This window comes from Onychomys torridus, chromosome 8 (genome assembly GCF_903995425.1).
Source record: "Onychomys torridus chromosome 8, mOncTor1.1, whole genome shotgun sequence".
Lineage (NCBI taxonomy): Eukaryota > Metazoa > Chordata > Mammalia > Rodentia > Cricetidae > Onychomys > Onychomys torridus.
This window is the reverse complement of record NC_050450.1, coordinates 16,771,090-16,777,736: the sequence shown is the minus strand read 5'-3', so window position 1 is coordinate 16,777,736 and position 6,647 is coordinate 16,771,090. Positions and strand designations below refer to the sequence as shown.

Sequence of the window (6,647 nt, the reverse complement as noted above, 5' to 3'; positions counted from 1 at the left end):
AAAAAAAAAAAAAAGCAGGGGGAAAAAAGCCAACAACTCAATCATGTTCACTGTCCTAGACGTTTCAAATCACGTGGCTGGGGCCCTTCTGCTCTACTAAAAAGTTGTGGGTAGGTGAAGACAATCTCTTCAAGTTTCAGCTTTTGGTAGCTTTCTATCCTTACATTGGCAGCTGAGACTTGTAACCTCATGCCAGCCTCCAGTCCTGGGACTTTTCTATTGTTCCAACAGCTCTCCGATGATTGAAGCTGGGTGTGGAGGTGTATATGCCTTTAATCCCAGCACTCTGGAGGCAGAGATAGGTGATCTGAGTGAGTTCAAGGCCAGCCTGGGCTACAGAGTGACAGGACAGCCAGGACTACACAGAGAAACCCTTGTCTCAAAAAAACCAACAAAACAAAACAAACAAAAACCTGTCTCCAAAAACAAACAAACAAAAAAACACTAATAGTAATTTTTGTTGTTGTTGTTTTGTTTTCCAAGACAGGGTTTCTCTGTAGACCAGGCTGTCCTGGAACTCACAGAAATCTGCCTGCCTCTGCCTCCTGAGAGCTCGGATTAAAGGCATAAGCCACCACTGCCCGGCACTACTAGTGATTTTTGACAGTGCTCTATGGTTAAGAGAGAGCTCATTTGTCTCATAGGTACTTAGATCCCATACACCATTACAGCTTTTACAGCAAAACTCCCAAACATCTTATATGGAATACTGATTAGTTTCCTGTAGCTGCTCTTACAAATGACTAGAAGCTGGTGGCTGAAAACAGTCGAAAGGTATTTTTGCAGTTCTGCAGCTAGCAGCTTTTCCTTGAGGTATTTGCAAGGCCTGCTTCCTCTCAAGGCTCCAAGGAGGATGCTTCCTTGTTTCTCCTAGACTCTTGTAGCTGCCTGCAATTGTGGAATATTATTTTAACTATGTAAAAATGTGTTACATTTGTTTCTGTTGTGGAATATTACTTTAACTAGGCAAAGATGTGTTGCATTTGTTTAACTATGTAAAGATGTGTTGCTGTTTCACTTTGCTGCCTAAGGCATCCGTTTGGCCTAATAAAAAGCTGACTGGCTAATAGCTAGGCAGTAGGGGATAGATGGGTCTGGCGGGCAGAGAGAATAAATAGGAGGGGGAATCTAGGCTCTAGGCTGGAGAGAAGAAAGGAGAGAGGGAAAAGAGACAGAAAGAGACACCTGGGGCCAGCTAGGCAGCAGCCAGACAGCCAGACATGGAGTAGGACAAACAGAATGAAAGAAAGGTAAAAGCCCCGGGGCAAAATGTAGACAAAGAGAAACAGGCTAATTTAAGTTATAAGAGCTAGTGGGACAAGCATAAGATAAGGCTGGGCATTCATAGCTAGTAATAAGTCTCCAAGTCATGATTTGGGGGCTGGCGGTTCAAGAAAGCCAGGCACATGCAATCTGTATTGTTCTTCAGTTACAGATACATGCCTCGTCAGACTAGTAGTCTGTGCTTTTGTCTTGCCGTTTCAGTCATTAGATGGGGGCTTATTCCACGTCACTATTGATATGAATTCATATCATGCTTGGGCATGCCCGGACCTAGACACTTCCATGTAGCTATTCCCGGTTCAAAATGGCCATTTCCGGGTCAAAGCGTCTCACATGACCCCAGGACTCCTAAGTGCTGGGGTTACTAATGTGAAACGCCGTGTCCAGTACAACTTCATGAATTTTAAACGTCATGCAGATCCATCCATACGCAGCTAGCAAACCACGGGACCAGTCCAAAAGCATCTTCTAACATGGGAGCGAGACCCTTCCTGCCTCAATGTCCAATCAGAAGAGATATAGTCAGAGGGGACTCACACTGTCAAACTTGGAATTAGGAGGCAAAGCACTCAAAACAGCTGTAATCCAGTCCGGTCCTAAGTAGAGGGACCTACCTGTCTCTCTGCTTGTGAGTGACTTTGGCTTAGCAGACCCAAGTATCTGGTGCTGCCCCATTGTGTGATCATTTCCATTGTTTGATGGTAAAACTGAGACAGATAAATGAGCTATAACTCTCTCTGGGATACTGGGCAGCTGGTAAGTATTGTTAAAGCCCTGTTAACAATCACAATTAGTGAATGATGGTTTTATTTTATTTTATTTTTTTGAGACAGGGTCTCACTGTGGTCTGGAACTTGCATGTAGACCAGGCTGGCTTGAAATTTACAGAGCTCTGCCTGCCTCTGCCACCAGAAAGAACGCTGGAGTAAAGGCTTGTGCCAACATGTCAGCTAGGTTTTTTTTTTTTTCTTTCTTTCTTTTTTTATGTAAGCTCACCTTTAAAAGTTTCGTTTTTCTATAAGTAAGCAAAGACATCGGTGATCAGGGCAATTTGACTTCTTAATTGACTCTCTCTCGTTGCCTTAAAGCAAAAGGACTGTGCCAGTCAGACTGCCCACCAAACCGCTCCCATGTCGGCACCAGCTGTCTGTAACAAAGGCTGTAAGCTTTAAGGAAACCACACAATGCTGACCACAGGATGATTGTTCCAGTTCCCAAGGGTGCAGTTTCAGGCAGGGCTATTTCCATTTGTACCAGTCTTCTTACAATCACAAGCCTGCATGAATTCTTGGTGACCCTGCAATCATTTTCATCCCGGGCAAGAAAAGGAGCAAGCACATCTCACAATCCAGCAGAGGGATTACTGTGATTAGTTCTAAAGAGAAAATATTGTGATTGGTGCAAACGCAAGCCTTCATTTACATGTGAAGTGCGCTGTAAATGGTGCAAACACCCCTTTCCCGGCCTGGCGATCTGGTGTTGGGCTCTCTTGAGTCGTTCTGCGGAGAGATTCCCTCCTGTATTGTCTATGCCGACGTGGTTTCTCACTGTCTTACCTTGTTTCCTTTCAGTAGTGCAGGCTGAGCTGCAACCATGCAGAGACAGCAGCCCCGCAGGAGCTGCTTCCCCAGCGCTGGAAACTTGATGGGCACTCCTGGGGCTGCTCTTGCCTTTATTCCGACCCCACACACTGTCGTCAATCACAGAGGGACGCAAAAGCTGCCTAACACCAGTATTTGATTTTCTCCTTGCCTTCCCATAATTAATATTTAGGTAGAGCCGCTCATGAGACTCTCATACCTCCTCTAGGGGCTGTAGGCAATTAATGGCTGTTGGGGTGAAGGTGAGGGTAGGGGGTTACGATCCAATAAATAACCCTCCACCCATGCTCATGCAAGCAGCCTACTAAAGCTCAGTGGTTACCAAGCCAAAACCAAAATAAGAAAGCGTGCAAGAAAAAAAAAAAAAGGCACGAAAATAGGAGGAAGGCTTTTTGGGAATGGGGGGGGGGGCAGCTGGAGCGGGAGGGAAATGGGGGGGGATGAAATGACATACATTACATAAATGCATGAATTTGTTAAAGAATAAATTTTTAAGAAGACCCACGCACACACACCAGCTAGCAGATGGGTAATGAAGTGTAGCCTCCTGCTGGGTTTGATCCAGAGAACTCTCCTAGGCCTAGATGAGACCCATCCTTTAAGAGCAGGGATTCACGCCTTGTCCCCCGTATTTTCACCCATCTACACTCCTTGGCGTGGACTTCACTAAGAGCAGCTCTCGAGTTTCTTGTCGACCGTTTGAGCGAAGCTTCTGCCTTTTGGCGCAGACGCCCCTGCGTGCCTATCGGGCCTCCAGGCATCACACAGTGGTCTGTGGGCGGCAGCCCGGCCCAGCGTCTCTGTCCAGCCGTGCCAGCGCGTACTTCCCGGGCCCACGAGTGTGAGTTCCTCGCCGGGAGGAGATCCGGTGCTCTCCCTGCTTTTCACTTTGAAAGTTTTCCGCGGCAATTTCACCAGAGCATGAATGGAACAATGGGCTTCTGTAGCTCTCAGCATGAGGTTTCTTCCGCAGCCCGGCTAGCTCAGTCGGTAGAGCATGAGACTCTTAATCTCAGGGTCGTGGGTTCGAGCCCCACGTTGGGCGAGGCTTTTGCTGGGGGAAGTTTGCACCTTGTAAGGCTGCTGTAACAGTAGAGTTCTATCTAAATGTGGAGACAAAAACATTGGGAAACTGGACCCCCTCCAGGGCTCGTCCGGGATTTGAACCCGGGACCTCTCGCACCCGAAGCGAGAATCATACCCCTAGACCAACGAGCCACACGACTCAAGATTCCCAACACTTCCTTATAGGTCCATATTCATTCCCAAATGAGTTGCGCCTTGCCGCCTGCGGAGGCTGTGGGGTGGGGATAAAAGTTTGGCAACACACCACCGAGGTTCAGGAGAAAACCTGCACTTTGGAAGCCTTGCCCGGTGGCTGAGACTGCTGTGGAGGCTGTGTTTTGTGGCCAGAGAGCAGGGAGGAGGCAAGGAACGGCCATTAAATAAACCTCGCCCTCAGTTCTCCCCAAACACATGGCCCAACAGTCCCACTGGACGCCCAAGACTGGGGGACGCTGCCGCAGCTCAGCCAGTCGCAAATATATGGAGTCTGGTTCCATCGGTCGCAGCCCAACCGTTTTGTCTGCACCTGGAAGGTTCAGTCCCAGGATACGGTGTCTGGGGCAGGACGCTGGGAATCCTAGAAAGCTCCTTAGGAGCAGCTGAACTAGGAGCACCTCCGACCAAAGAAAGCAGACATCCAACTGGCATATGGTGGCCCTCGCAGTTCAGAGGGTGGTGTCTGGGACCTGGCCCACTTGGGTGGCGTTGTGAGTTCCTATCTTACTCTGAATTCCAACACCACTGGGTTGATTTACTCCTCTAGTCTGTCAGGATTCAGAGAGACCGACTAGGTATCCCCTTAAGAGGGAAGAACCTTTGAGGATTCAGATTTCTCCAGCAGTTGACTTTCTTGCACTCTAAGCAGGATTGGGCCAATGAGCCCACGCACGTCCTTGTTTCTCTCTGCTCACCTGTGGTCGTCCTTGTGCCTGGCTCCACCCTAGTGCAGCAGTAGCAGCTGGACCCAATTCCCCTTCGGGTCTTATTCTGACAGATGTTGATTCAGGACTGACCAAACAGAACCGGGCGAAGGAATCCCACAATTCAATAGTGTGGGAGTCCCAATTCTGTTCTAAGCTGCAGCCAGGTGGGAGGTGGGTAGAAGGCTCCTTCCAGAGGTACCTAGTGCAGCCAAGGAAGCAGGACCCCAGGCTCTGGACTTCTGGATAGCCCAGCCTTTCCGCCAGCCTGAACTAACTGCCTTGTGAGAATTTCACAAGACCTCTGCCTGTGTGGTCAGCTTGGTCCTCCTAGAACCGTAGTTCAGAGTTCTGAACGGTGGCTCAGCCTTGGGAGGAAGTGGGGCAGTGATTCAGGCTATGATACTTTGTTACGGTAGCCCTTGGAAATGAGAACAGTGTTGCTCTGAGACAGGGTCTCGGTAGAACCCAGACTGACCTTACAGCCTCCGCCTCCACAGTGCTGGGATCACAAGTGTGCAGTTTGGGGTTTTGAGATCTTTGCAGGCCTCGAAAAACTTCCTCTTGTCAACCCCCCCCCCCCCCACCCCCCCCACCCCCCCACCCCGCTTCAAAGCTTGGTTGTTTCCCACCTAATCCACTTAGGAGTTGTCTAGGACTGTTCACCCGTGGCAGGGTGACTTTTGGGGATAGCCTAGGCAGTATGACAAGAACCTGTCTCAGAGATGAAGGAAATATAGCTGAGATCCATAGATATGGATTTCTAGGATGCCATTTCTTCTTCTTGCCATATCACAAGAAAATACCTATATATTTTCGAGGGTCTCGTGTAGCGCAGGCTGACCTCAAATTCACTGGGTAGCCAAAGATAACCTTGAACTCCTAATCCACCTGAGTCCACATATCAAGTACTGGGTGGGATTTTAGGCTTTTGTCACCATACCTAGCTACAAACATACATATTTTAAGGACTTTAAACCTATGTAGTCAAGTTATGTCTTTGGTTTGTCAGTTTTGTGTTTTGTTTTGATTGGCATTTATCGTTTTGAAAAATGGATGATGTCTGCACTTGTCTTCGTTTCCTAATGTCAGTATCCTGCCTAGAACGTCTTCTACTTTAATGACCCCTCAACCCGTCTCTATTCCACGCTGGCTAGTCATTTAGAGAATGGAAAATGTGTCAGCTTGTCATCTCCTTGCTTTATGTCACGGAACTAGCGCTCACCCTGGAAATCCCACAGCGGCAGTGGACCGCTGAGTCCTTCCGGTTCCCATGCATGCTGGTACCCACAGCCGAGGATCTGGGAGAAAGATAAACAAACGCCGAGCAACTCACTTGGAGAGGGGGAGGGGGCAGCCAGAGCGCGTTGGCTCGTTGGTCTAGGGGTATGATTCTCGCTTTGGGTGCGAGAGGTCCCGGGTTCAAATCCCGGACGAGCCCAGCACTGAGCCGTCTGTGCATTTTACTTATTTCTGCTCCAGCGGAAGGCGAAGGGGCATTCTGGGAGAGCCGAAGAGAAACGCGAACGTTAGCGGGCAAGCAGAACTTCAGAGACCAGCCGGGCGAGGCTTTGGTGCCAGGGACCGGTAACTTTCAAGCAGATTTGCGGGATATCTCGGAGGTCAAATGATGACGTGTCTCAAAGGGGGCTTTCTTCGTCGTCAGGTGAGGGAGGCGCGAAGGGAGGGACACTGCGGCCACTTTTCTCTTGGGCCTGAGACCGTGCGCGCACCTCGTGGGGTTTTCGCCCCACTGTCGACTTATCGAAGTCTCTTC

The 6,647-nt window shown here is 49.1% G+C and overlaps 3 non-coding genes across 3 annotated transcripts; 2 read left to right on the top strand and 1 right to left on the bottom strand.

Moving 5' to 3' along the window:
• Positions 1-3,857: 3,857 nt before the first annotated feature.
• Positions 3,858-3,930, top strand: Trnak-cuu. The gene has a single exon. It is a non-coding gene; the product is annotated as a tRNA-Lys (tRNA).
• Positions 3,931-4,031: 101 nt separating this feature from the next.
• On the bottom strand, positions 4,032-4,103 carry Trnap-cgg. Its single transcript has one exon. It is a non-coding gene; the product is annotated as a tRNA-Pro (tRNA).
• Positions 4,104-6,239: 2,136 nt separating this feature from the next.
• Positions 6,240-6,311, top strand: Trnap-ugg. The gene has a single exon. It is a non-coding gene; the product is annotated as a tRNA-Pro (tRNA).
• Positions 6,312-6,647: the final 336 nt, after the last annotated feature.